This window comes from Mercurialis annua, linkage group LG5 (genome assembly GCF_937616625.2).
Source record: "Mercurialis annua linkage group LG5, ddMerAnnu1.2, whole genome shotgun sequence".
Lineage (NCBI taxonomy): Eukaryota > Viridiplantae > Streptophyta > Magnoliopsida > Malpighiales > Euphorbiaceae > Mercurialis > Mercurialis annua.
In genome coordinates, this window is record NC_065574.1 from 41,423,313 (window position 1) to 41,444,249 (window position 20,937).

At 45.7% G+C, this 20,937-nt stretch overlaps 61 non-coding genes across 61 annotated transcripts; all 61 read left to right on the top strand.

The window, feature by feature from the left end:
- Positions 1 to 147: 147 nt before the first annotated feature.
- LOC126684662 (5S ribosomal RNA) lies at positions 148 to 266 on the top strand. The gene has a single exon (XR_007642834.1). It is a non-coding gene; the product is annotated as a 5S ribosomal RNA (ribosomal RNA).
- A 218-nt stretch (positions 267 to 484) lies between these two features.
- Positions 485 to 603, top strand: LOC126685023 (5S ribosomal RNA). The gene has a single exon (XR_007643181.1). It is a non-coding gene; the product is annotated as a 5S ribosomal RNA (ribosomal RNA).
- A 232-nt stretch (positions 604 to 835) lies between these two features.
- On the top strand, positions 836 to 954 carry LOC126684452 (5S ribosomal RNA). Its single transcript, XR_007642630.1, has one exon. It is a non-coding gene; the product is annotated as a 5S ribosomal RNA (ribosomal RNA).
- Positions 955 to 1,186: 232 nt separating this feature from the next.
- On the top strand, positions 1,187 to 1,305 carry LOC126684453 (5S ribosomal RNA). The gene has a single exon (XR_007642631.1). It is a non-coding gene; the product is annotated as a 5S ribosomal RNA (ribosomal RNA).
- A 232-nt stretch (positions 1,306 to 1,537) lies between these two features.
- LOC126684663 (5S ribosomal RNA) lies at positions 1,538 to 1,656 on the top strand. The gene has a single exon (XR_007642835.1). It is a non-coding gene; the product is annotated as a 5S ribosomal RNA (ribosomal RNA).
- Positions 1,657 to 1,874: 218 nt separating this feature from the next.
- Positions 1,875 to 1,993, top strand: LOC126683998 (5S ribosomal RNA). The gene has a single exon (XR_007642196.1). It is a non-coding gene; the product is annotated as a 5S ribosomal RNA (ribosomal RNA).
- A 231-nt stretch (positions 1,994 to 2,224) lies between these two features.
- On the top strand, positions 2,225 to 2,343 carry LOC126684833 (5S ribosomal RNA). Its single transcript, XR_007643001.1, has one exon. It is a non-coding gene; the product is annotated as a 5S ribosomal RNA (ribosomal RNA).
- Positions 2,344 to 2,561: 218 nt separating this feature from the next.
- LOC126684454 (5S ribosomal RNA) lies at positions 2,562 to 2,680 on the top strand. The gene has a single exon (XR_007642632.1). It is a non-coding gene; the product is annotated as a 5S ribosomal RNA (ribosomal RNA).
- A 232-nt stretch (positions 2,681 to 2,912) lies between these two features.
- On the top strand, positions 2,913 to 3,031 carry LOC126684010 (5S ribosomal RNA). Its single transcript, XR_007642207.1, has one exon. It is a non-coding gene; the product is annotated as a 5S ribosomal RNA (ribosomal RNA).
- A 218-nt stretch (positions 3,032 to 3,249) lies between these two features.
- On the top strand, positions 3,250 to 3,368 carry LOC126684664 (5S ribosomal RNA). Its single transcript, XR_007642836.1, has one exon. It is a non-coding gene; the product is annotated as a 5S ribosomal RNA (ribosomal RNA).
- Positions 3,369 to 3,586: 218 nt separating this feature from the next.
- On the top strand, positions 3,587 to 3,705 carry LOC126684456 (5S ribosomal RNA). Its single transcript, XR_007642634.1, has one exon. It is a non-coding gene; the product is annotated as a 5S ribosomal RNA (ribosomal RNA).
- Positions 3,706 to 3,937: 232 nt separating this feature from the next.
- Positions 3,938 to 4,056, top strand: LOC126684022 (5S ribosomal RNA). The gene has a single exon (XR_007642218.1). It is a non-coding gene; the product is annotated as a 5S ribosomal RNA (ribosomal RNA).
- Positions 4,057 to 4,274: 218 nt separating this feature from the next.
- LOC126684585 (5S ribosomal RNA) lies at positions 4,275 to 4,393 on the top strand. Its single transcript, XR_007642758.1, has one exon. It is a non-coding gene; the product is annotated as a 5S ribosomal RNA (ribosomal RNA).
- A 218-nt stretch (positions 4,394 to 4,611) lies between these two features.
- Positions 4,612 to 4,730, top strand: LOC126684034 (5S ribosomal RNA). Its single transcript, XR_007642230.1, has one exon. It is a non-coding gene; the product is annotated as a 5S ribosomal RNA (ribosomal RNA).
- A 231-nt stretch (positions 4,731 to 4,961) lies between these two features.
- LOC126684834 (5S ribosomal RNA) lies at positions 4,962 to 5,080 on the top strand. Its single transcript, XR_007643002.1, has one exon. It is a non-coding gene; the product is annotated as a 5S ribosomal RNA (ribosomal RNA).
- Positions 5,081 to 5,305: 225 nt separating this feature from the next.
- Positions 5,306 to 5,424, top strand: LOC126684320 (5S ribosomal RNA). The gene has a single exon (XR_007642504.1). It is a non-coding gene; the product is annotated as a 5S ribosomal RNA (ribosomal RNA).
- A 232-nt stretch (positions 5,425 to 5,656) lies between these two features.
- On the top strand, positions 5,657 to 5,775 carry LOC126684046 (5S ribosomal RNA). The gene has a single exon (XR_007642241.1). It is a non-coding gene; the product is annotated as a 5S ribosomal RNA (ribosomal RNA).
- Positions 5,776 to 6,000: 225 nt separating this feature from the next.
- Positions 6,001 to 6,119, top strand: LOC126684058 (5S ribosomal RNA). Its single transcript, XR_007642252.1, has one exon. It is a non-coding gene; the product is annotated as a 5S ribosomal RNA (ribosomal RNA).
- A 231-nt stretch (positions 6,120 to 6,350) lies between these two features.
- LOC126684835 (5S ribosomal RNA) lies at positions 6,351 to 6,469 on the top strand. Its single transcript, XR_007643003.1, has one exon. It is a non-coding gene; the product is annotated as a 5S ribosomal RNA (ribosomal RNA).
- Positions 6,470 to 6,687: 218 nt separating this feature from the next.
- Positions 6,688 to 6,806, top strand: LOC126684457 (5S ribosomal RNA). The gene has a single exon (XR_007642635.1). It is a non-coding gene; the product is annotated as a 5S ribosomal RNA (ribosomal RNA).
- Positions 6,807 to 7,038: 232 nt separating this feature from the next.
- LOC126684070 (5S ribosomal RNA) lies at positions 7,039 to 7,157 on the top strand. The gene has a single exon (XR_007642263.1). It is a non-coding gene; the product is annotated as a 5S ribosomal RNA (ribosomal RNA).
- A 218-nt stretch (positions 7,158 to 7,375) lies between these two features.
- Positions 7,376 to 7,494, top strand: LOC126684665 (5S ribosomal RNA). The gene has a single exon (XR_007642837.1). It is a non-coding gene; the product is annotated as a 5S ribosomal RNA (ribosomal RNA).
- Positions 7,495 to 7,712: 218 nt separating this feature from the next.
- LOC126684458 (5S ribosomal RNA) lies at positions 7,713 to 7,831 on the top strand. The gene has a single exon (XR_007642636.1). It is a non-coding gene; the product is annotated as a 5S ribosomal RNA (ribosomal RNA).
- Positions 7,832 to 8,063: 232 nt separating this feature from the next.
- On the top strand, positions 8,064 to 8,182 carry LOC126684081 (5S ribosomal RNA). Its single transcript, XR_007642274.1, has one exon. It is a non-coding gene; the product is annotated as a 5S ribosomal RNA (ribosomal RNA).
- Positions 8,183 to 8,400: 218 nt separating this feature from the next.
- LOC126684666 (5S ribosomal RNA) lies at positions 8,401 to 8,519 on the top strand. Its single transcript, XR_007642838.1, has one exon. It is a non-coding gene; the product is annotated as a 5S ribosomal RNA (ribosomal RNA).
- Positions 8,520 to 8,737: 218 nt separating this feature from the next.
- LOC126684092 (5S ribosomal RNA) lies at positions 8,738 to 8,856 on the top strand. Its single transcript, XR_007642285.1, has one exon. It is a non-coding gene; the product is annotated as a 5S ribosomal RNA (ribosomal RNA).
- A 231-nt stretch (positions 8,857 to 9,087) lies between these two features.
- On the top strand, positions 9,088 to 9,206 carry LOC126684836 (5S ribosomal RNA). The gene has a single exon (XR_007643004.1). It is a non-coding gene; the product is annotated as a 5S ribosomal RNA (ribosomal RNA).
- A 225-nt stretch (positions 9,207 to 9,431) lies between these two features.
- Positions 9,432 to 9,550, top strand: LOC126684321 (5S ribosomal RNA). The gene has a single exon (XR_007642505.1). It is a non-coding gene; the product is annotated as a 5S ribosomal RNA (ribosomal RNA).
- Positions 9,551 to 9,782: 232 nt separating this feature from the next.
- Positions 9,783 to 9,901, top strand: LOC126684103 (5S ribosomal RNA). Its single transcript, XR_007642296.1, has one exon. It is a non-coding gene; the product is annotated as a 5S ribosomal RNA (ribosomal RNA).
- A 225-nt stretch (positions 9,902 to 10,126) lies between these two features.
- LOC126684114 (5S ribosomal RNA) lies at positions 10,127 to 10,245 on the top strand. The gene has a single exon (XR_007642307.1). It is a non-coding gene; the product is annotated as a 5S ribosomal RNA (ribosomal RNA).
- A 225-nt stretch (positions 10,246 to 10,470) lies between these two features.
- On the top strand, positions 10,471 to 10,589 carry LOC126684125 (5S ribosomal RNA). The gene has a single exon (XR_007642318.1). It is a non-coding gene; the product is annotated as a 5S ribosomal RNA (ribosomal RNA).
- A 231-nt stretch (positions 10,590 to 10,820) lies between these two features.
- LOC126684837 (5S ribosomal RNA) lies at positions 10,821 to 10,939 on the top strand. The gene has a single exon (XR_007643005.1). It is a non-coding gene; the product is annotated as a 5S ribosomal RNA (ribosomal RNA).
- Positions 10,940 to 11,164: 225 nt separating this feature from the next.
- Positions 11,165 to 11,283, top strand: LOC126684322 (5S ribosomal RNA). The gene has a single exon (XR_007642506.1). It is a non-coding gene; the product is annotated as a 5S ribosomal RNA (ribosomal RNA).
- A 232-nt stretch (positions 11,284 to 11,515) lies between these two features.
- On the top strand, positions 11,516 to 11,634 carry LOC126684136 (5S ribosomal RNA). Its single transcript, XR_007642329.1, has one exon. It is a non-coding gene; the product is annotated as a 5S ribosomal RNA (ribosomal RNA).
- A 225-nt stretch (positions 11,635 to 11,859) lies between these two features.
- LOC126684797 (5S ribosomal RNA) lies at positions 11,860 to 11,978 on the top strand. The gene has a single exon (XR_007642966.1). It is a non-coding gene; the product is annotated as a 5S ribosomal RNA (ribosomal RNA).
- Positions 11,979 to 12,196: 218 nt separating this feature from the next.
- On the top strand, positions 12,197 to 12,315 carry LOC126684668 (5S ribosomal RNA). Its single transcript, XR_007642840.1, has one exon. It is a non-coding gene; the product is annotated as a 5S ribosomal RNA (ribosomal RNA).
- A 218-nt stretch (positions 12,316 to 12,533) lies between these two features.
- Positions 12,534 to 12,652, top strand: LOC126684148 (5S ribosomal RNA). Its single transcript, XR_007642341.1, has one exon. It is a non-coding gene; the product is annotated as a 5S ribosomal RNA (ribosomal RNA).
- Positions 12,653 to 12,883: 231 nt separating this feature from the next.
- On the top strand, positions 12,884 to 13,002 carry LOC126684839 (5S ribosomal RNA). Its single transcript, XR_007643007.1, has one exon. It is a non-coding gene; the product is annotated as a 5S ribosomal RNA (ribosomal RNA).
- A 225-nt stretch (positions 13,003 to 13,227) lies between these two features.
- Positions 13,228 to 13,346, top strand: LOC126684160 (5S ribosomal RNA). Its single transcript, XR_007642352.1, has one exon. It is a non-coding gene; the product is annotated as a 5S ribosomal RNA (ribosomal RNA).
- Positions 13,347 to 13,577: 231 nt separating this feature from the next.
- On the top strand, positions 13,578 to 13,696 carry LOC126684840 (5S ribosomal RNA). The gene has a single exon (XR_007643008.1). It is a non-coding gene; the product is annotated as a 5S ribosomal RNA (ribosomal RNA).
- Positions 13,697 to 13,921: 225 nt separating this feature from the next.
- On the top strand, positions 13,922 to 14,040 carry LOC126684324 (5S ribosomal RNA). The gene has a single exon (XR_007642508.1). It is a non-coding gene; the product is annotated as a 5S ribosomal RNA (ribosomal RNA).
- A 232-nt stretch (positions 14,041 to 14,272) lies between these two features.
- LOC126684172 (5S ribosomal RNA) lies at positions 14,273 to 14,391 on the top strand. Its single transcript, XR_007642363.1, has one exon. It is a non-coding gene; the product is annotated as a 5S ribosomal RNA (ribosomal RNA).
- A 225-nt stretch (positions 14,392 to 14,616) lies between these two features.
- LOC126684325 (5S ribosomal RNA) lies at positions 14,617 to 14,735 on the top strand. The gene has a single exon (XR_007642509.1). It is a non-coding gene; the product is annotated as a 5S ribosomal RNA (ribosomal RNA).
- A 232-nt stretch (positions 14,736 to 14,967) lies between these two features.
- Positions 14,968 to 15,086, top strand: LOC126684841 (5S ribosomal RNA). Its single transcript, XR_007643009.1, has one exon. It is a non-coding gene; the product is annotated as a 5S ribosomal RNA (ribosomal RNA).
- A 218-nt stretch (positions 15,087 to 15,304) lies between these two features.
- On the top strand, positions 15,305 to 15,423 carry LOC126684183 (5S ribosomal RNA). Its single transcript, XR_007642374.1, has one exon. It is a non-coding gene; the product is annotated as a 5S ribosomal RNA (ribosomal RNA).
- A 225-nt stretch (positions 15,424 to 15,648) lies between these two features.
- LOC126684195 (5S ribosomal RNA) lies at positions 15,649 to 15,767 on the top strand. The gene has a single exon (XR_007642385.1). It is a non-coding gene; the product is annotated as a 5S ribosomal RNA (ribosomal RNA).
- A 231-nt stretch (positions 15,768 to 15,998) lies between these two features.
- LOC126684843 (5S ribosomal RNA) lies at positions 15,999 to 16,117 on the top strand. The gene has a single exon (XR_007643010.1). It is a non-coding gene; the product is annotated as a 5S ribosomal RNA (ribosomal RNA).
- A 225-nt stretch (positions 16,118 to 16,342) lies between these two features.
- Positions 16,343 to 16,461, top strand: LOC126684326 (5S ribosomal RNA). Its single transcript, XR_007642510.1, has one exon. It is a non-coding gene; the product is annotated as a 5S ribosomal RNA (ribosomal RNA).
- A 232-nt stretch (positions 16,462 to 16,693) lies between these two features.
- On the top strand, positions 16,694 to 16,812 carry LOC126684206 (5S ribosomal RNA). The gene has a single exon (XR_007642396.1). It is a non-coding gene; the product is annotated as a 5S ribosomal RNA (ribosomal RNA).
- A 225-nt stretch (positions 16,813 to 17,037) lies between these two features.
- Positions 17,038 to 17,156, top strand: LOC126684217 (5S ribosomal RNA). Its single transcript, XR_007642407.1, has one exon. It is a non-coding gene; the product is annotated as a 5S ribosomal RNA (ribosomal RNA).
- A 218-nt stretch (positions 17,157 to 17,374) lies between these two features.
- Positions 17,375 to 17,493, top strand: LOC126684669 (5S ribosomal RNA). Its single transcript, XR_007642841.1, has one exon. It is a non-coding gene; the product is annotated as a 5S ribosomal RNA (ribosomal RNA).
- A 218-nt stretch (positions 17,494 to 17,711) lies between these two features.
- On the top strand, positions 17,712 to 17,830 carry LOC126684262 (5S ribosomal RNA). The gene has a single exon (XR_007642450.1). It is a non-coding gene; the product is annotated as a 5S ribosomal RNA (ribosomal RNA).
- Positions 17,831 to 18,061: 231 nt separating this feature from the next.
- On the top strand, positions 18,062 to 18,180 carry LOC126684844 (5S ribosomal RNA). The gene has a single exon (XR_007643011.1). It is a non-coding gene; the product is annotated as a 5S ribosomal RNA (ribosomal RNA).
- Positions 18,181 to 18,405: 225 nt separating this feature from the next.
- LOC126684229 (5S ribosomal RNA) lies at positions 18,406 to 18,524 on the top strand. The gene has a single exon (XR_007642418.1). It is a non-coding gene; the product is annotated as a 5S ribosomal RNA (ribosomal RNA).
- Positions 18,525 to 18,755: 231 nt separating this feature from the next.
- LOC126684846 (5S ribosomal RNA) lies at positions 18,756 to 18,874 on the top strand. The gene has a single exon (XR_007643013.1). It is a non-coding gene; the product is annotated as a 5S ribosomal RNA (ribosomal RNA).
- Positions 18,875 to 19,099: 225 nt separating this feature from the next.
- LOC126684577 (5S ribosomal RNA) lies at positions 19,100 to 19,218 on the top strand. The gene has a single exon (XR_007642750.1). It is a non-coding gene; the product is annotated as a 5S ribosomal RNA (ribosomal RNA).
- Positions 19,219 to 19,436: 218 nt separating this feature from the next.
- On the top strand, positions 19,437 to 19,555 carry LOC126684241 (5S ribosomal RNA). Its single transcript, XR_007642429.1, has one exon. It is a non-coding gene; the product is annotated as a 5S ribosomal RNA (ribosomal RNA).
- A 225-nt stretch (positions 19,556 to 19,780) lies between these two features.
- On the top strand, positions 19,781 to 19,899 carry LOC126684252 (5S ribosomal RNA). Its single transcript, XR_007642440.1, has one exon. It is a non-coding gene; the product is annotated as a 5S ribosomal RNA (ribosomal RNA).
- A 218-nt stretch (positions 19,900 to 20,117) lies between these two features.
- LOC126684670 (5S ribosomal RNA) lies at positions 20,118 to 20,236 on the top strand. The gene has a single exon (XR_007642842.1). It is a non-coding gene; the product is annotated as a 5S ribosomal RNA (ribosomal RNA).
- Positions 20,237 to 20,454: 218 nt separating this feature from the next.
- LOC126684265 (5S ribosomal RNA) lies at positions 20,455 to 20,573 on the top strand. The gene has a single exon (XR_007642452.1). It is a non-coding gene; the product is annotated as a 5S ribosomal RNA (ribosomal RNA).
- Positions 20,574 to 20,804: 231 nt separating this feature from the next.
- On the top strand, positions 20,805 to 20,923 carry LOC126684847 (5S ribosomal RNA). Its single transcript, XR_007643014.1, has one exon. It is a non-coding gene; the product is annotated as a 5S ribosomal RNA (ribosomal RNA).
- Positions 20,924 to 20,937: the final 14 nt, after the last annotated feature.

The following is a 20,937-nucleotide window of genomic DNA, read 5'->3' on the forward strand; positions in this document are numbered from 1 at the left end:
AACGAGCACCGGTGAATTGCAATGCAGGGACTAAACGGGAAATATGAAAAAGTTCAGAGACCAAAACGTACTTTTAAAGATAGTTTTTATTTTGGTTGAATGAGTTGCAAGGCGGCAGATATATACGATGATCGTGCAAGGTGTGACGGTTGCGATCATACCAGCACTAATGCACCGGATCCCATCTGAACTCCGAAGTTAAACGTGCTTGGGCGAGAGCAGTACTAGGATGGGTGACCTCCTGGGAAGTCCTCGTGTTGCACCCCTTTTTGGCATTTTTGCGGTCCGCGCCTGCATTTTTTTAATTATTATCGCCTATCGCGTAAACAGAACGAGTAACGAGCACCGGTGAATTGCAATGCAGGGACTAAACGGGAAATATGAAAAAGTTTAGGGACCAAAACGTACTTTTAAAGATAATTTTTATTTTGGTTGAATGAGTTGCAAGGCAGCAGATATATACGATGATCGTGCAAGGTGTGACGGGTGCGATCATACAAGCACTAATGCACCGGATCCCATCAGAACTCCGAAGTTAAACGTGCTTGGGCGAGAGCAGTACTAGGATGGGTGACCTCCTGGGAAGTCCTCGTGTTGCACCCGTTTTTTGCATTTTTGCGGTCCGCGCGTGCATTTTATTAATTATTATCGCCTATCGCATAAACAGAACGAGTAACGAGTAACGAGCAACGAGCAACGGTGAATTGCAATGCAGGGACTAAACGGGAAATATGAAAAAGTTAAGGGACCAAAACGTACTTTTAAAGATAGTTTTTATTTTGGTTGAATGAGTTGCAAGGCAGCAGATATATACGATGATCGTGCAAGGTGTGACGGGTGCGATCATACCAGCACTAATGCACCGGATCCCATCAGAACTCCGAAGTTAAACGTGCTTGGGCGAGAGCAGTACTAGGATGGGTGACCTCCTGGGAAGTCCTCGTGTTGCACCCGTTTTTTGCATTTTTGCGGTCCGCGCGTGCATTTTATTAATTATTATCGCCTATCGCATAAACAGAACGAGTAACGAGTAACGAGCAACGAGCACCGGTGAATTGCAATGCAGGGACTAAACGGGAAATATGAAAAAGTTTAGGGACCAAAACGTACTTTTAAAGATAGTTTTTATTTTGGTTGAATGAGTTGCAAGGCAGCAGATATATACGATGATCGTGCAAGGTGTGACGGGTGCGATCATACCAGCACTAATGCACCGGATCCCATCAGAACTCCGAAGTTAAACGTGCTTGGGCGAGAGCAGTACTAGGATGGGTGACCTCCTGGGAAGTCCTCGTGTTGCACCCGTTTTTTGCATTTTTGCGGTCCGCGCGTGCATTTTATTAATTATTATCGCCTATCGCATAAACAGAACGAGTAACGAGTAACGAGCAACGAGCAACGGTGAATTGCAATGCAGGGACTAAACGGGAAATATGAAAAAGTTAAGGGACCAAAACGTACTTTTAAAGATAGTTTTTATTTTGGTTGAATGAGTTGCAAGGCAGCAGATATATACGATGATCGTGCAAGGTGTGACGGTTGCGATCATACCAGCACTAATGCACCGGATCCCATCTGAACTCCGAAGTTAAACGTGCTTGGGCGAGAGCAGTACTAGGATGGGTGACCTCCTGGGAAGTCCTCGTGTTGCACCCCTTTTTTGCATTTTTGCGGTCCGCGCCTGCATTTTTTTAATTATTATCGCCTATCGCGTAAACAGAACGAGTAACGAGCACCTGTGAATTGCAATGCAGGGACTAAACGGGAAATATGAAAAAAATCAGGGACCAAAACGTACTTTTAAAGATAGTTTTTATTTTGGTTGAATGAGTTGCAAGGCAGCAGATATATACGATGATCGTGCAAGGTGTGACGGGTGCGATCATACCAGCACTAATGCACCGGATCCCATCAGAACTCCGAAGTTAAACGTGCTTGGGCGAGAGCAGTACTAGGATGGGTGACCTCCTGGGAAGTCCTCGTGTTGCACCCCTTTTTTGCATTTTTGCGGTCCGCGCTTGCATTTTTTTAATTATTATCGCCTATCGCGTAAACAGAACGAGTAACGAGAACGAGTAACGAGCACCGGTGAATTGCAATGCAGGGACTAAACGGGAAATATGAAAAAGTTCAGCGACCAAAACGTATTTTTAAAGATAGTTTTTATTTTGGTTGAATGAGTTGCAAGGCAGCAGATATATACGATGATCGTGCAAGGTGTGACGGGTGCGATCATACCAGCACTAATGCACCGGACCCCATCAGAACTCCGAAGTTAAACGTGCTTGGGCGAGAGCAGTACTAGGATGGGTGACCTCCTGGGAAGTCCTCGTGTTGCACCCCTTTTTGGCATTTTTGCGGTCCGCGCCTGCATTTTTTTAATTATTATCGCCTATCGCGTAAACAGAACGAGTAACGAGCACCGGTGAATTGCAATGCAGGGACTAAACGGGAAATATGAAAAAGTTTAGGGACCAAAACGTACTTTTAAAGATAGTTTTTATTTTGGTTGAATGAGTTGCAAGGCAGCAGATATATACGATGATCGTGCAAGGTGTGACGGGTGCGATCATACCAGCACTAATGCACCGGATCCCATCAGAACTCCGAAGTTAAACGTGCTTGGGCGAGAGCAGTACTAGGATGGGTGACCTCCTGGGAAGTCCTCGTGTTGCACCCGTTTTTTGCATTTTTGCGGTCCGCGCGTGCATTTTATTAATTATTATCGCCTATCGCATAAACCGAACGAGTAACGAGTAACGAGCAACGAGCAACGGTGAATTGCAATGCAGGGACTAAACGGGAAATATGAAAAAGTTAAGGGACCAAAACGTACTTTTAAAGATAGTTTTTATTTTGGTTGAATGAGTTGCAAGGCAGCAGATATATACGATGATCGTGCAAGGTGTGACGGGTGCGATCATACCAGCACTAATGCACCGGATCCCATCAGAACTCCGAAGTTAAACGTGCTTGGGCGAGAGCAGTACTAGGATGGGTGACCTCCTGGGAAGTCCTCGTGTTGCACCCCTTTTTGGCATTTTTGCGGTCCGCGCCTGCATTTTTTTAATTATTATCGCCTATCGCGTAAACAGAACGAGTAACGAGCACCGGTGAATTGCAATGCAGGGACTAAACGGGAAATATGAAAAAGTTCAGAGACCAAAACGTACTTTTAAAGATAGTTTTTATTTTGGTTGAATGAGTTGCAAGGCGGCAGATATATACGATGATCGTGCAAGGTGTGACGGTTGCGATCATACCAGCACTAATGCACCGGATCCCATCTGAACTCCGAAGTTAAACGTGCTTGGGCGAGAGCAGTACTAGGATGGGTGACCTCCTGGGAAGTCCTCGTGTTGCACCCCTTTTTTGCATTTTTGCGGTCCGCGCCTGCATTTTTTTAATTATTATCGCCTATCGCGTAAACAGAACGAGTAACGAGCACCGGTGAATTGCAATGCAGGGACTAAACGGGAAATATGAAAAAAATCAGGGACCAAAACGTACTTTTAAAGATAGTTTTTATTTTGGTTGAATGAGTTGCAAGGCGGCAGATATATACGATGATCGTGCAAGGTGTGACGGGTGCGATCATACCAGCACTAATGCACCGGATCCCATCAGAACTCCGAAGTTAAACGTGCTTGGGCGAGAGCAGTACTAGGATGGGTGACCTCCTGGGAAGTCCTCGTGTTGCACCCGTTTTTTGCATTTTTGCGGTCCGCGCGTGCATTTTATTAATTATTATCGCCTATCGCATAAACAGAACGAGTAACGAGTAACGAGCAACGAGCAACGGTGAATTGCAATGCAGGGACTAAACGGGAAATATGAAAAAGTTAAGGGACCAAAACGTACTTTTAAAGATAGTTTTTATTTTGGTTGAATGAGTTGCAAGGCAGCAGATATATACGATGATCGTGCAAGGTGTGACGGGTGCGATCATACCAGCACTAATGCACCGGATCCCATCAGAACTCCGAAGTTAAACGTGCTTGGGCGAGAGCAGTACTAGGATGGGTGACCTCCTGGGAAGTCCTCGTGTTGCACCCCTTTTTGGCATTTTTGCGGTCCGCGCCTGCATTTTTTTAATTATTATCGCCTATCGCGTAAACAGAACGAGTAACGAGCACCGGTGAATTGCAATGCAGGGACTAAACGGGAAATATGAAAAAGTTCAGAGACCAAAACGTACTTTTAAAGATAGTTTTTATTTTGGTTGAATGAGTTGCAAGGCGGCAGATATATACGATGATCGTGCAAGGTGTGACGGTTGCGATCATACCAGCACTAATGCACCGGATCCCATCAGAACTCCGAAGTTAAACGTGCTTGGGCGAGAGCAGTACTAGGATGGGTGACCTCCTGGGAAGTCCTCGTGTTGCACCCCTTTTTTGCATTTTTGCGGTCCGCGCCTGCATTTTTTTAATTATTATCGCCTATCGCGTAAACAGAACGAGTAACGAGCACCGGTGAATTGCAATGCAGGGACTAAACGGGAAATATGAAAAAAATCAGGGACCAAAACGTACTTTTAAAGATAGTTTTTATTTTGGTTGAATGAGTTGCAAGGCAGCAGATATATACGATGATCGTGCAAGGTGTGACGGGTGCGATCATACCAGCACTAATGCACCGGATCCCATCAGAACTCCGAAGTTAAACGTGCTTGGGCGAGAGCAGTACTAGGATGGGTGACCTCCTGGGAAGTCCTCGTGTTGCACCCCTTTTTTGCATTTTTGCGGTCCGCGCTTGCATTTTTTTAATTATTATCGCCTATCGCGTAAACAGAACGAGTAACGAGAACGAGTAACGAGCACCGGTGAATTGCAATGCAGGGACTAAACGGGAAATATGAAAAAGTTCAGCGACCAAAACGTATTTTTAAGGATAGTTTTTATTTTGGTTGAATGAGTTGCAAGGCAGCAGATATATACGATGATCGTGCAAGGTGTGACGGGTGCGATCATACCAGCACTAATGCACCGGACCCCATCAGAACTCCGAAGTTAAACGTGCTTGGGCGAGAGCAGTACTAGGATGGGTGACCTCCTGGGAAGTCCTCGTGTTGCACCCCTTTTTGGCATTTTTGCGGTCCGCGCCTGCATTTTTTTAATTATTATCGCCTATCGCGTAAACAGAACGAGTAACGAGCAACGAGCACCGGTGAATTGCAATGCAGGGACTAAACGGGAAATATGAAAAAGTTTAGGGACCAAAACGTACTTTTAAAGATAGTTTTTATTTTGGTTGAATGAGTTGCAAGGCAGCAGATATATACGATGATCGTGCAAGGTGTGACGGGTGCGATCATACCAGCACTAATGCACCGGATCCCATCAGAACTCCGAAGCTAAACGTGCTTGGGCGAGAGCAGTACTAGGATGGGTGACCTCCTGGGAAGTCCTCGTGTTGCACCCCTTTTTGGCATTTTTGCGGTCCGCGCCTGCATTTTTTTAATTATTATCGCCTATCGCGTAAACAGAACGAGTAACGAGCAACGAGCAACGAGCACCGGTGAATTGCAATGCAGGGACTAAACGGGAAATATGAAAAAGTTCAGGGACCAAAACGTACTTTTAAAGATAGTTTTTATTTTGGTTGAATGAGTTGCAAGGCAGCAGATATATACGATGATCGTGCAAGGTGTGACGGGTGCGATCATACCAGCACTAATGCACCGGATCCCATCAGAACTCCGAAGTTAAACGTGCTTGGGCGAGAGCAGTACTAGGATGGGTGACCTCCTGGGAAGTCCTCGTGTTGCACCCCTTTTTGGCATTTTTGCGGTCCGCGCCTGCATTTTTTTAATTATTATCGCCTATCGCGTAAACAGAACGAGTAACGAGTAACGAGCACCGGTGAATTGCAATGCAGGGACTAAACGGGAAATATGAAAAAGTTAAGGGACCAAAACGTACTTTTAAAGATAGTTTTTATTTTGGTTGAATGAGTTGCAAGGCAGCAGATATATACGATGATCGTGCAAGGTGTGACGGGTGCGATCATACCAGCACTAATGCACCGGATCCCATCAGAACTCCGAAGTTAAACGTGCTTGGGCGAGAGCAGTACTAGGATGGGTGACCTCCTGGGAAGTCCTCGTGTTGCACCCCTTTTTTGCATTTTTGCGGTCCGCGCTTGCATTTTTTTAATTATTATCGCCTATCGCGTAAACAGAACGAGTAACGAGAACGAGTAACGAGCACCGGTGAATTGCAATGCAGGGACTAAACGGGAAATATGAAAAAGTTCAGCGACCAAAACGTATTTTTAAAGATAGTTTTTATTTTGGTTGAATGAGTTGCAAGGCAGCAGATATATACGATGATCGTGCAAGGTGTGACGGGTGCGATCATACCAGCACTAATGCACCGGACCCCATCAGAACTCCGAAGTTAAACGTGCTTGGGCGAGAGCAGTACTAGGATGGGTGACCTCCTGGGAAGTCCTCGTGTTGCACCCCTTTTTGGCATTTTTGCGGTCCGCGCCTGCATTTTTTTAATTATTATCGCCTATCGCGTAAACAGAACGAGTAACGAGCACCGGTGAATTGCAATGCAGGGACTAAACGGGAAATATGAAAAAGTTTAGGGACCAAAACGTACTTTTAAAGATAGTTTTTATTTTGGTTGAATGAGTTGCAAGGCAGCAGATATATACGATGATCGTGCAAGGTGTGACGGGTGCGATCATACCAGCACTAATGCACCGGATCCCATCAGAACTCCGAAGTTAAACGTGCTTGGGCGAGAGCAGTACTAGGATGGGTGACCTCCTGGGAAGTCCTCGTGTTGCACCCGTTTTTTGCATTTTTGCGGTCCGCGCGTGCATTTTATTAATTATTATCGCCTATCGCATAAACAGAACGAGTAACGAGTAACGAGCAACGAGCAACGGTGAATTGCAATGCAGGGACTAAACGGGAAATATGAAAAAGTTAAGGGACCAAAACGTACTTTTAAAGATAGTTTTTATTTTGGTTGAATGAGTTGCAAGGCAGCAGATATATACGATGATCGTGCAAGGTGTGACGGGTGCGATCATACCAGCACTAATGCACCGGATCCCATCAGAACTCCGAAGTTAAACGTGCTTGGGCGAGAGCAGTACTAGGATGGGTGACCTCCTGGGAAGTCCTCGTGTTGCACCCCTTTTTGGCATTTTTGCGGTCCGCGCCTGCATTTTTTTAATTATTATCGCCTATCGCGTAAACAGAACGAGTAACGAGCACCGGTGAATTGCAATGCAGGGACTAAACGGGAAATATGAAAAAGTTCAGAGACCAAAACGTACTTTTAAAGATAGTTTTTATTTTGGTTGAATGAGTTGCAAGGCGGCAGATATATACGATGATCGTGCAAGGTGTGACGGTTGCGATCATACCAGCACTAATGCACCGGATCCCATCTGAACTCCGAAGTTAAACGTGCTTGGGCGAGAGCAGTACTAGGATGGGTGACCTCCTGGGAAGTCCTCGTGTTGCACCCCTTTTTTGCATTTTTGCGGTCCGCGCCTGCATTTTTTTAATTATTATCGCCTATCGCGTAAACAGAACGAGTAACGAGCACCGGTGAATTGCAATGCAGGGACTAAACGGGAAATATGAAAAAAATCAGGGACCAAAACGTACTTTTAAAGATAGTTTTTATTTTGGTTGAATGAGTTGCAAGGCGGCAGATATATACGATGATCGTGCAAGGTGTGACGGGTGCGATCATACCAGCACTAATGCACCGGATCCCATCAGAACTCCGAAGTTAAACGTGCTTGGGCGAGAGCAGTACTAGGATGGGTGACCTCCTGGGAAGTCCTCGTGTTGCACCCGTTTTTTGCATTTTTGCGGTCCGCGCGTGCATTTTATTAATTATTATCGCCTATCGCATAAACAGAACGAGTAACGAGTAACGAGCAACGAGCAACGGTGAATTGCAATGCAGGGACTAAACGGGAAATATGAAAAAGTTAAGGGACCAAAACGTACTTTTAAAGATAGTTTTTATTTTGGTTGAATGAGTTGCAAGGCAGCAGATATATACGATGATCGTGCAAGGTGTGACGGGTGCGATCATACCAGCACTAATGCACCGGATCCCATCAGAACTCCGAAGTTAAACGTGCTTGGGCGAGAGCAGTACTAGGATGGGTGACCTCCTGGGAAGTCCTCGTGTTGCACCCCTTTTTTGCATTTTTGCGGTCCGCGCCTGCATTTTTTTAATTATTATCGCCTATCGCGTAAACAGAACGAGTAACGAGCACCGGTGAATTGCAATGCAGGGACTAAACGGGAAATATGAAAAAGTTCAGAGACCAAAACGTACTTTTAAAGATAGTTTTTATTTTGGTTGAATGAGTTGCAAGGCGGCAGATATATACGATGATCGTGCAAGGTGTGACGGTTGCGATCATACCAGCACTAATGCACCGGATCCCATCTGAACTCCGAAGTTAAACGTGCTTGGGCGAGAGCAGTACTAGGATGGGTGACCTCCTGGGAAGTCCTCGTGTTGCACCCCTTTTTTGCATTTTTGCGGTCCGCGCCTGCATTTTTTTAATTATTATCGCCTATCGCGTAAACAGAACGAGTAACGAGCACCGGTGAATTGCAATGCAGGGACTAAACGGGAAATATGAAAAAAATCAGGGACCAAAACGTACTTTTAAAGATAGTTTTTATTTTGGTTGAATGAGTTGCAAGGCAGCAGATATATACGATGATCGTGCAAGGTGTGACGGGTGCGATCATACCAGCACTAATGCACCGGATCCCATCAGAACTCCGAAGTTAAACGTGCTTGGGCGAGAGCAGTACTAGGATGGGTGACCTCCTGGGAAGTCCTCGTGTTGCACCCCTTTTTTGCATTTTTGCGGTCCGCGCTTGCATTTTTTTAATTATTATCGCCTATCGCGTAAACAGAACGAGTAACGAGAACGAGTAACGAGCACCGGTGAATTGCAATGCAGGGACTAAACGGGAAATATGAAAAAGTTCAGCGACCAAAACGTATTTTTAAGGATAGTTTTTATTTTGGTTGAATGAGTTGCAAGGCAGCAGATATATACGATGATCGTGCAAGGTGTGACGGGTGCGATCATACCAGCACTAATGCACCGGACCCCATCAGAACTCCGAAGTTAAACGTGCTTGGGCGAGAGCAGTACTAGGATGGGTGACCTCCTGGGAAGTCCTCGTGTTGCACCCCTTTTTGGCATTTTTGCGGTCCGCGCCTGCATTTTTTTAATTATTATCGCCTATCGCGTAAACAGAACGAGTAACGAGCAACGAGCACCGGTGAATTGCAATGCAGGGACTAAACGGGAAATATGAAAAAGTTTAGGGACCAAAACGTACTTTTAAAGATAGTTTTTATTTTGGTTGAATGAGTTGCAAGGCAGCAGATATATACGATGATCGTGCAAGGTGTGACGGGTGCGATCATACCAGCACTAATGCACCGGATCCCATCAGAACTCCGAAGCTAAACGTGCTTGGGCGAGAGCAGTACTAGGATGGGTGACCTCCTGGGAAGTCCTCGTGTTGCACCCCTTTTTGGCATTTTTGCGGTCCGCGCCTGCATTTTTTTAATTATTATCGCCTATCGCGTAAACAGAACGAGTAACGAGCAACGAGCAACGAGCACCGGTGAATTGCAATGCAGGGACTAAACGGGAAATATGAAAAAGTTCAGGGACCAAAACGTACTTTTAAAGATAGTTTTTATTTTGGTTGAATGAGTTGCAAGGCAGCAGATATATACGATGATCGTGCAAGGTGTGACGGGTGCGATCATACCAGCACTAATGCACCGGATCCCATCAGAACTCCGAAGTTAAACGTGCTTGGGCGAGAGCAGTACTAGGATGGGTGACCTCCTGGGAAGTCCTCGTGTTGCACCCCTTTTTGGCATTTTTGCGGTCCGCGCCTGCATTTTTTTAATTATTATCGCCTATCGCGTAAACAGAACGAGTAACGAGTAACGAGCACCGGTGAATTGCAATGCAGGGACTAAACGGGAAATATGAAAAAGTTAAGGGACCAAAACGTACTTTTAAAGATAGTTTTTATTTTGGTTGAATGAGTTGCAAGGCAGCAGATATATACGATGATCGTGCAAGGTGTGACGGGTGCGATCATACCAGCACTAATGCACCGGATCCCATCAGAACTCCGAAGTTAAACGTGCTTGGGCGAGAGCAGTACTAGGATGGGTGACCTCCTGGGAAGTCCTCGTGTTGCACCCCTTTTTGGCATTTTTGCGGTCCGCGCCTGCATTTTTTTAATTATTATCGCCTATCGCGTAAACAGAACGAGTAACGAGTAACGAGCACCGGTGAATTGCAATGCAGGGACTAAACGGGAAATATGAAAAAGTTAAGGGACCAAAACGTACTTTTAAAGATAGTTTTTATTTTGGTTGAATGAGTTGCAAGGCAGCAGATATATACGATGATCGTGCAAGGTGTGACGGGTGCGATCATACCAGCACTAATGCACCGGATCCCATCAGAACTCCGAAGTTAAACGTGCTTGGGCGAGAGCAGTACTAGGATGGGTGACCTCCTGGGAAGTCCTCGTGTTGCACCCCTTTTTTGCATTTTTGCGGTCCGCGCTTGCATTTTTTTAATTATTATCGCCTATCGCGTAAACAGAACGAGTAACGAGAACGAGTAACGAGCACCGGTGAATTGCAATGCAGGGACTAAACGGGAAATATGAAAAAGTTCAGCGACCAAAACGTATTTTTAAAGATAGTTTTTATTTTGGTTGAATGAGTTGCAAGGCAGCAGATATATACGATGATCGTGCAAGGTGTGACGGGTGCGATCATACCAGCACTAATGCACCGGACCCCATCAGAACTCCGAAGTTAAACGTGCTTGGGCGAGAGCAGTACTAGGATGGGTGACCTCCTGGGAAGTCCTCGTGTTGCACCCCTTTTTGGCATTTTTGCGGTCCGCGCCTGCATTTTTTTAATTATTATCGCCTATCGCGTAAACAGAACGAGTAACGAGCAACGAGCACCGGTGAATTGCAATGCAGGGACTAAACGGGAAATATGAAAAAGTTTAGGGACCAAAACGTACTTTTAAAGATAGTTTTTATTTTGGTTGAATGAGTTGCAAGGCAGCAGATATATACGATGATCGTGCAAGGTGTGACGGGTGCGATCATACCAGCACTAATGCACCGGATCCCATCAGAACTCCGAAGCTAAACGTGCTTGGGCGAGAGCAGTACTAGGATGGGTGACCTCCTGGGAAGTCCTCGTGTTGCACCCCTTTTTGGCATTTTTGCGGTCCGCGCCTGCATTTTTTTAATTATTATCGCCTATCGCGTAAACAGAACGAGTAACGAGCAACGAGCAACGAGCACCGGTGAATTGCAATGCAGGGACTAAACGGGAAATATGAAAAAGTTCAGGGACCAAAACGTACTTTTAAAGATAGTTTTTATTTTGGTTGAATGAGTTGCAAGGCAGCAGATATATACGATGATCGTGCAAGGTGTGACGGGTGCGATCATACCAGCACTAATGCACCGGATCCCATCAGAACTCCGAAGTTAAACGTGCTTGGGCGAGAGCAGTACTAGGATGGGTGACCTCCTGGGAAGTCCTCGTGTTGCACCCCTTTTTGGCATTTTTGCGGTCCGCGCCTGCATTTTTTTAATTATTATCGCCTATCGCGTAAACAGAACGAGTAACGAGTAACGAGCACCGGTGAATTGCAATGCAGGGACTAAACGGGAAATATGAAAAAGTTAAGGGACCAAAACGTACTTTTAAAGATAGTTTTTATTTTGGTTGAATGAGTTGCAAGGCAGCAGATATATACGATGATCGTGCAAGGTGTGACGGGTGCGATCATACCAGCACTAATGCACCGGATCCCATCAGAACTCCGAAGTTAAACGTGCTTGGGCAAGAGCAGTACTAGGATGGGTGACCTCCTGGGAAGTCCTCGTGTTGCACCCCTTTTTGGCATTTTTGCGGTCCGCGCCTGCATTTTTTTAATTATTATCGCCTATCGCGTAAACAGAACGAGTAACGAGCACCGGTGAATTGCAATGCAGGGACTAAACGGGAAATATGAAAAAGTTCAGAGACCAAAACGTACTTTTAAAGATAGTTTTTATTTTGGTTGAATGAGTTGCAAGGCGGCAGATATATACGATGATCGTGCAAGGTGTGACGGTTGCGATCATACCAGCACTAATGCACCGGATCCCATCTGAACTCCGAAGTTAAACGTGCTTGGGCGAGAGCAGTACTAGGATGGGTGACCTCCTGGGAAGTCCTCGTGTTGCACCCCTTTTTTGCATTTTTGCGGTCCGCGCCTGCATTTTTTTAATTATTATCGCCTATCGCGTAAACAGAACGAGTAACGAGCACCGGTGAATTGCAATGCAGGGACTAAACGGGAAATATGAAAAAAATCAGGGACCAAAACGTACTTTTAAAGATAGTTTTTATTTTGGTTGAATGAGTTGCAAGGCAGCAGATATATACGATGATCGTGCAAGGTGTGACGGGTGCGATCATACCAGCACTAATGCACCGGATCCCATCAGAACTCCGAAGTTAAACGTGCTTGGGCGAGAGCAGTACTAGGATGGGTGACCTCCTGGGAAGTCCTCGTGTTGCACCCCTTTTTTGCATTTTTGCGGTCCGCGCTTGCATTTTTTTAATTATTATCGCCTATCGCGTAAACAGAACGAGTAACGAGAACGAGTAACGAGCACCGGTGAATTGCAATGCAGGGACTAAACGGGAAATATGAAAAAGTTCAGCGACCAAAACGTATTTTTAAAGATAGTTTTTATTTTGGTTGAATGAGTTGCAAGGCAGCAGATATATACGATGATCGTGCAAGGTGTGACGGGTGCGATCATACCAGCACTAATGCACCGGACCCCATCAGAACTCCGAAGTTAAACGTGCTTGGGCGAGAGCAGTACTAGGATGGGTGACCTCCTGGGAAGTCCTCGTGTTGCACCCCTTTTTGGCATTTTTGCGGTCCGCGCCTGCATTTTTTTAATTATTATCGCCTATCGCGTAAACAGAACGAGTAACGAGCAACGAGCACCGGTGAATTGCAATGCAGGGACTAAACGGGAAATATGAAAAAGTTTAGGGACCAAAACGTACTTTTAAAGATAGTTTTTATTTTGGTTGAATGAGTTGCAAGGCAGCAGATATATACGATGATCGTGCAAGGTGTGACGGGTGCGATCATACCAGCACTAATGCACCGGATCCCATCAGAACTCCGAAGTTAAACGTGCTTGGGCGAGAGCAGTACTAGGATGGGTGACCTCCTGGGAAGTCCTCGTGTTGCACCCCTTTTTTGCATTTTTGCGGTCCGCGCTTGCATTTTTTTAATTATTATCGCCTATCGCGTAAACAGAACGAGTAACGAGAACGAGTAACGAGCACCGGTGAATTGCAATGCAGGGACTAAACGGGAAATATGAAAAAGTTCAGCGACCAAAACGTATTTTTAAAGATAGTTTTTATTTTGGTTGAATGAGTTGCAAGGCAGCAGATATATACGATGATCGTGCAAGGTGTGACGGGTGCGATCATACCAGCACTAATGCACCGGACCCCATCAGAACTCCGAAGTTAAACGTGCTTGGGCGAGAGCAGTACTAGGATGGGTGACCTCCTGGGAAGTCCTCGTGTTGCACCCCTTTTTGGCATTTTTGCGGTCCGCGCCTGCATTTTTTTAATTATTATCGCCTATCGCGTAAACAGAACGAGTAACGAGCAACGAGCACCGGTGAATTGCAATGCAGGGACTAAACGGGAAATATGAAAAAGTTTAGGGACCAAAACGTACTTTTAAAGATAGTTTTTATTTTGGTTGAATGAGTTGCAAGGCAGCAGATATATACGATGATCGTGCAAGGTGTGACGGGTGCGATCATACCAGCACTAATGCACCGGATCCCATCAGAACTCCGAAGCTAAACGTGCTTGGGCGAGAGCAGTACTAGGATGGGTGACCTCCTGGGAAGTCCTCGTGTTGCACCCCTTTTTTGCATTTTTGCGGTCCGCGCCTGCATTTTTTTAATTATTATCGCCTATCGCGTAAACAGAACGAGTAACGAGCAACGAGCAACGAGCACCGGTGAATTGCAATGCAGGGACTAAACGGGAAATATGAAAAAGTTCAGGGACCAAAACGTACTTTTAAAGATAGTTTTTATTTTGGTTGAATGAGTTGCAAGGCAGCAGATATATACGATGATCGTGCAAGGTGTGACGGGTGCGATCATACCAGCACTAATGCACCGGATCCCATCAGAACTCCGAAGTTAAACGTGCTTGGGCGAGAGCAGTACTAGGATGGGTGACCTCCTGGGAAGTCCTCGTGTTGCACCCCTTTTTTGCATTTTTGCGGTCCGCGCCTGCATTTTTTTAATTATTATCGCCTATCGCGTAAACAGAACGAGTAACGAGTAACGAGCACCGGTGAATTGCAATGCAGGGACTAAACGGGAAATATGAAAAAGTTCAGGGACCAAAACGTACTTTTAAAGATAGTTTTTATTTTGGTTGAATGAGTTGCAAGGCAGCAGATATATACGATGATCGTGCAAGGTGTGACGGGTGCGATCATACCAGCACTAATGCACCGGATCCCATCAGAACTCCGAAGCTAAACGTGCTTGGGCGAGAGCAGTACTAGGATGGGTGACCTCCTGGGAAGTCCTCGTGTTGCACCCCTTTTTGGCATTTTTGCGGTCCGCGCCTGCATTTTTTTAATTATTATCGCCTATCGCGTAAACAGAACGAGTAACGAGCAACGAGCAACGAGCACCGGTGAATTGCAATGCAGGGACTAAACGGGAAATATGAAAAAGTTCAGGGACCAAAACGTACTTTTAAAGATAGTTTTTATTTTGGTTGAATGAGTTGCAAGGCAGCAGATATATACGATGATCGTGCAAGGTGTGACGGGTGCGATCATACCAGCACTAATGCACCGGACCCCATCAGAACTCCGAAGTTAAACGTGCTTGGGCGAGAGCAGTACTAGGATGGGTGACCTCCTGGGAAGTCCTCGTGTTGCACCCCTTTTTGGCATTTTTGCGGTCCGCGCCTGCATTTTTTTAATTATTATCGCCTATCGCGTAAACAGAACGAGTAACGAGCACCGGTGAATTGCAATGCAGGGACTAAACGGGAAATATGAAAAAGTTCAGGGACCAAAACGTACTTTTAAAGATATTTTTTATTTTGGTTGAATGAGTTGCAAGGCAGCAGATATATACGATGATCGTGCAAGGTGTGACGGGTGCGATCATACCAGCACTAATGCACCGGATCCCATCAGAACTCCGAAGTTAAACGTGCTTGGGCGAGAGCAGTACTAGGATGGGTGACCTCCTGGGAAGTCCTCGTGTTGCACCCCTTTTTGGCATTTTTGCGGTCCGCGCCTGCATTTTTTTAATTATTATCGCCTATCGCGTAAACAGAACGAGTAACGAGTAACGAGCACCGGTGAATTGCAATGCAGGGACTAAACGGGAAATATGAAAAAGTTAAGGGACCAAAACGTACTTTTAAAGATAGTTTTTATTTTGGTTGAATGAGTTGCAAGGCAGCAGATATATACGATGATCGTGCAAGGTGTGACGGGTGCGATCATACCAGCACTAATGCACCGGATCCCATCAGAACTCCGAAGTTAAACGTGCTTGGGCGAGAGCAGTACTAGGATGGGTGACCTCCTGGGAAGTCCTCGTGTTGCACCCCTTTTTTGCATTTTTGCGGTCCGCGCTTGCATTTTTTTAATTATTATCGCCTATCGCGTAAACAGAACGAGTAACGAGAACGAGTAACGAGCACCGGTGAATTGCAATGCAGGGACTAAACGGGAAATATGAAAAAGTTCAGCGACCAAAACGTATTTTTAAAGATAGTTTTTATTTTGGTTGAATGAGTTGCAAGGCAGCAGATATATACGATGATCGTGCAAGGTGTGACGGGTGCGATCATACCAGCACTAATGCACCGGACCCCATCAGAACTCCGAAGTTAAACGTGCTTGGGCGAGAGCAGTACTAGGATGGGTGACCTCCTGGGAAGTCCTCGTGTTGCACCCCTTTTTGGCATTTTTGCGGTCCGCGCCTGCATTTTTTTAATTATTATCGCCTATCGCGTAAACAGAACGAGTAACGAGCAACGAGCACCGGTGAATTGCAATGCAGGGACTAAACGGGAAATATGAAAAAGTTTAGGGACCAAAACGTACTTTTAAAGATAGTTTTTATTTTGGTTGAATGAGTTGCAAGGCAGCAGATATATACGATGATCGTGCAAGGTGTGACGGGTGCGATCATACCAGCACTAATGCACCGGATCCCATCAGAACTCCGAAGCTAAACGTGCTTGGGCGAGAGCAGTACTAGGATGGGTGACCTCCTGGGAAGTCCTCGTGTTGCACCCCTTTTTTGCATTTTTGCGGTCCGCGCCTGCATTTTTTTAATTATTATCGCCTATCGCGTAAACAGAACGAGTAACGAGCAACGAGCAACGAGCACCGGTGAATTGCAATGCAGGGACTAAACGGGAAATATGAAAAAGTTCAGGGACCAAAACGTACTTTTAAAGATATTTTTTTTTTTGGTTGAATGAGTTGCAAGGCAGCAGATATATACGATGATCGTGCAAGGTGTGACGGGTGCGATCATACCAGCACTAATGCACCGGATCCCATCAGAACTCCGAAGTTAAACGTGCTTGGGCGAGAGCAGTACTAGGATGGGTGACCTCCTGGGAAGTCCTCGTGTTGCACCCCTTTTTGGCATTTTTGCGGTCCGCGCCTGCATTTTTTTAATTATTATCGCCTATCGCGTAAACAGAACGAGTAACGAGTAACGAGCACCGGTGAATTGCAATGCAGGGACTAAACGGGAAATATGAAAAAGTTAAGGGACCAAAACGTACTTTTAAAGATAGTTTTTATTTTGGTTGAATGAGTTGCAAGGCAGCAGATATATACGATGATCGTGCAAGGTGTGACGGGTGCGATCATACCAGCACTAATGCACCGGATCCCATCAGAACTCCGAAGTTAAACGTGCTTGGGCGAGAGCAGTACTAGGATGGGTGACCTCCTGGGAAGTCCTCGTGTTGCACCCCTTTTTGGCATTTTTGCGGTCCGCGCCTGCATTTTTTTAATTATTATCGCCTATCGCGTAAACAGAACGAGTAACGAGCACCGGTGAATTGCAATGCAGGGACTAAACGGGAAATATGAAAAAGTTCAGAGACCAAAACGTACTTTTAAAGATAGTTTTTATTTTGGTTGAATGAGTTGCAAGGCGGCAGATATATACGATGATCGTGCAAGGTGTGACGGTTGCGATCATACCAGCACTAATGCACCGGATCCCATCTGAACTCCGAAGTTAAACGTGCTTGGGCGAGAGCAGTACTAGGATGGGTGACCTCCTGGGAAGTCCTCGTGTTGCACCCCATTTTTGCATTTTTGCGGTCCGCGCCTGCATTTTTTTAATTATTATCGCCTATCGCGTAAACAGAACGAGTAACGAGCACCGGTGAATTGCAATGCAGGGACTAAACGGGAAATATGAAAAAAATCAGGGACCAAAACGTACTTTTAAAGATAGTTTTTATTTTGGTTGAATGAGTTGCAAGGCAGCAGATATATACGATGATCGTGCAAGGTGTGACGGGTGCGATCATACCAGCACTAATGCACCGGATCCCATCTGAACTCCGAAGTTAAACGTGCTTGGGCGAGAGCAGTACTAGGATGGGTGACCTCCTGGGAAGTCCTCGTGTTGCACCCCTTTTTTGCATTTTTGCGGTCCGCGCTTGCATTTTTTTAATTATTATCGCCTATCGCGTAAACAGAACGAGTAACGAGAACGAGTAACGAGCACCGGTGAATTGCAATGCAGGGACTAAACGGGAAATATGAAAAAGTTCAGCGACCAAAACGTACTTTTAAAGATAGTTTTTATTTTGGTTGAATGAGTTGCAAGGCAGCAGATATATACGATGATCGTGCAAGGTGTGACGGGTGCGATCATACCAGCACTAATGCACCGGACCCCATCAGAACTCCGAAGTTAAACGTGCTTGGGCGAGAGCAGTACTAGGATGGGTGACCTCCTGGGAAGTCCTCGTGTTGCACCCCTTTTTGGCATTTTTGCGGTCCGCGCCTGCATTTTTTTAATTATTATCGCCTATCGCGTAAACAGAACGAGTAACGAGCAACGAGCACCGGTGAATTGCAATGCAGGGACTAAACGGGAAATATGAAAAAGTTTAGGGACCAAAACGTACTTTTAAAGATAGTTTTTATTTTGGTTGAATGAGTTGCAAGGCAGCAGATATATACGATGATCGTGCAAGGTGTGACGGGTGCGATCATACCAGCACTAATGCACCGGATCCCATCAGAACTCCGAAGTTAAACGTGCTTGGGCGAGAGCAGTACTAGGATGGGTGACCTCCTGGGAAGTCCTCGTGTTGCACCCCTTTTTTGCATTTTTGCGGTCCGCGCTTGCATTTTTTTAATTATTATCGCCTATCGCGTAAACAGAACGAGTAACGAGAACGAGTAACGAGCACCGGTGAATTGCAATGCAGGGACTAAACGGGAAATATGAAAAAGTTCAGCGACCAAAACGTATTTTTAAAGATAGTTTTTATTTTGGTTGAATGAGTTGCAAGGCAGCAGATATATACGATGATCGTGCAAGGTGTGACGGGTGCGATCATACCAGCACTAATGCACCGGACCCCATCAGAACTCCGAAGTTAAACGTGCTTGGGCGAGAGCAGTACTAGGATGGGTGACCTCCTGGGAAGTCCTCGTGTTGCACCCCTTTTTGGCATTTTTGCGGTCCGCGCCTGCATTTTTTTAATTATTATCGCCTATCGCGTAAACAGAACGAGTAACGAGCAACGAGCACCGGTGAATTGCAATGCAGGGACTAAACGGGAAATATGAAAAAGTTTAGGGACCAAAACGTACTTTTAAAGATAGTTTTTATTTTGGTTGAATGAGTTGCAAGGCAGCAGATATATACGATGATCGTGCAAGGTGTGACGGGTGCGATCATACCAGCACTAATGCACCGGATCCCATCAGAACTCCGAAGCTAAACGTGCTTGGGCGAGAGCAGTACTAGGATGGGTGACCTCCTGGGAAGTCCTTGTGTTGCACCCCTTTTTGGCATTTTTGCGGTCCGCGCCTGCATTTTTTTAATTATTATCGCCTATCGCGTAAACAGAACGAGTAACGAGCACCGGTGAATTGCAATGCAGGGACTAAACGGGAAATATGAAAAAGTTCAGCGACCAAAACGTACTTTTAAAGATAGTTTTTATTTTGGTTGAATGAGTTGCAAGGCAGCAGATATATACGATGATCGTGCAAGGTGTGACGGGTGCGATCATACCAGCACTAATGCACCGGATCCCATCAGAACTCCGAAGTTAAACGTGCTTGGGCGAGAGCAGTACTAGGATGGGTGACCTCCTGGGAAGTCCTCGTGTTGCACCCCTTTTTGGCATTTTTGCGGTCCGCGCCTGCATTTTTTTAATTATTATCGCCTATCGCGTAAACAGAACGAGTAACGAGTAACGAGCACCGGTGAATTGCAATGCAGGGACTAAACGGGAAATATGAAAAAGTTAAGGGACCAAAACGTACTTTTAAAGATAGTTTTTATTTTGGTTGAATGAGTTGCAAGGCAGCAGATATATACGATGATCGTGCAAGGTGTGACGGGTGCGATCATACCAGCACTAATGCACCGGATCCCATCAGAACTCCGAAGTTAAACGTGCTTGGGCGAGAGCAGTACTAGGATGGGTGACCTCCTGGGAAGTCCTCGTGTTGCACCCCTTTTTGGCATTTTTGCGGTCCGCGCCTGCATTTTTTTAATTATTATCGCCTATCGCGTAAACAGAACGAGTAACGAGCACCGGTGAATTGCAATGCAGGGACTAAACGGGAAATATGAAAAAGTTCAGAGACCAAAACGTACTTTTAAAGATAGTTTTTATTTTGGTTGAATGAGTTGCAAGGCGGCAGATATATACGATGATCGTGCAAGGTGTGACGGTTGCGATCATACCAGCACTAATGCACCGGATCCCATCTGAACTCCGAAGTTAAACGTGCTTGGGCGAGAGCAGTACTAGGATGGGTGACCTCCTGGGAAGTCCTCGTGTTGCACCCCTTTTTTGCATTTTTGCGGTCCGCGCCTGCATTTTTTTAATTATTATCGCCTATCGCGTAAACAGAACGAGTAACGAGCACCGGTGAATTGCAATGCAGGGACTAAACGGGAAATATGAAAAAAATCAGGGACCAAAACGTACTTTTAAAGATAGTTTTTATTTTGGTTGAATGAGTTGCAAGGCAGCAGATATATACGATGATCGTGCAAGGTGTGACGGGTGCGATCATACCAGCACTAATGCACCGGATCCCATCAGAACTCCGAAGTTAAACGTGCTTGGGCGAGAGCAGTACTAGGATGGGTGACCTCCTGGGAAGTCCTCGTGTTGCACCCCTTTTTTGCATTTTTGCGGTCCGCGCTTGCATTTTTTTAATTATTATCGCCTATCGCGTAAACAGAACGAGTAACGAGAACGAGTAACGAGCACCGGTGAATTGCAATGCAGGGACTAAACGGGAAATATGAAAAAGTTCAGCGACCAAAACGTATTTTTAAAGATAGTTTTTATTTTGGTTGAATGAGTTGCAAGGCAGCAGATATATACGATGATCGTGCAAGGTGTGACGGGTGCGATCATACCAGCACTAATGCACCGGACCCCATCAGAACTCCGAAGTTAAACGTGCTTGGGCGAGAGCAGTACTAGGATGGGTGACCTCCTGGGAAGTCCTCGTGTTGCACCCCTTTTTGGCATTTTT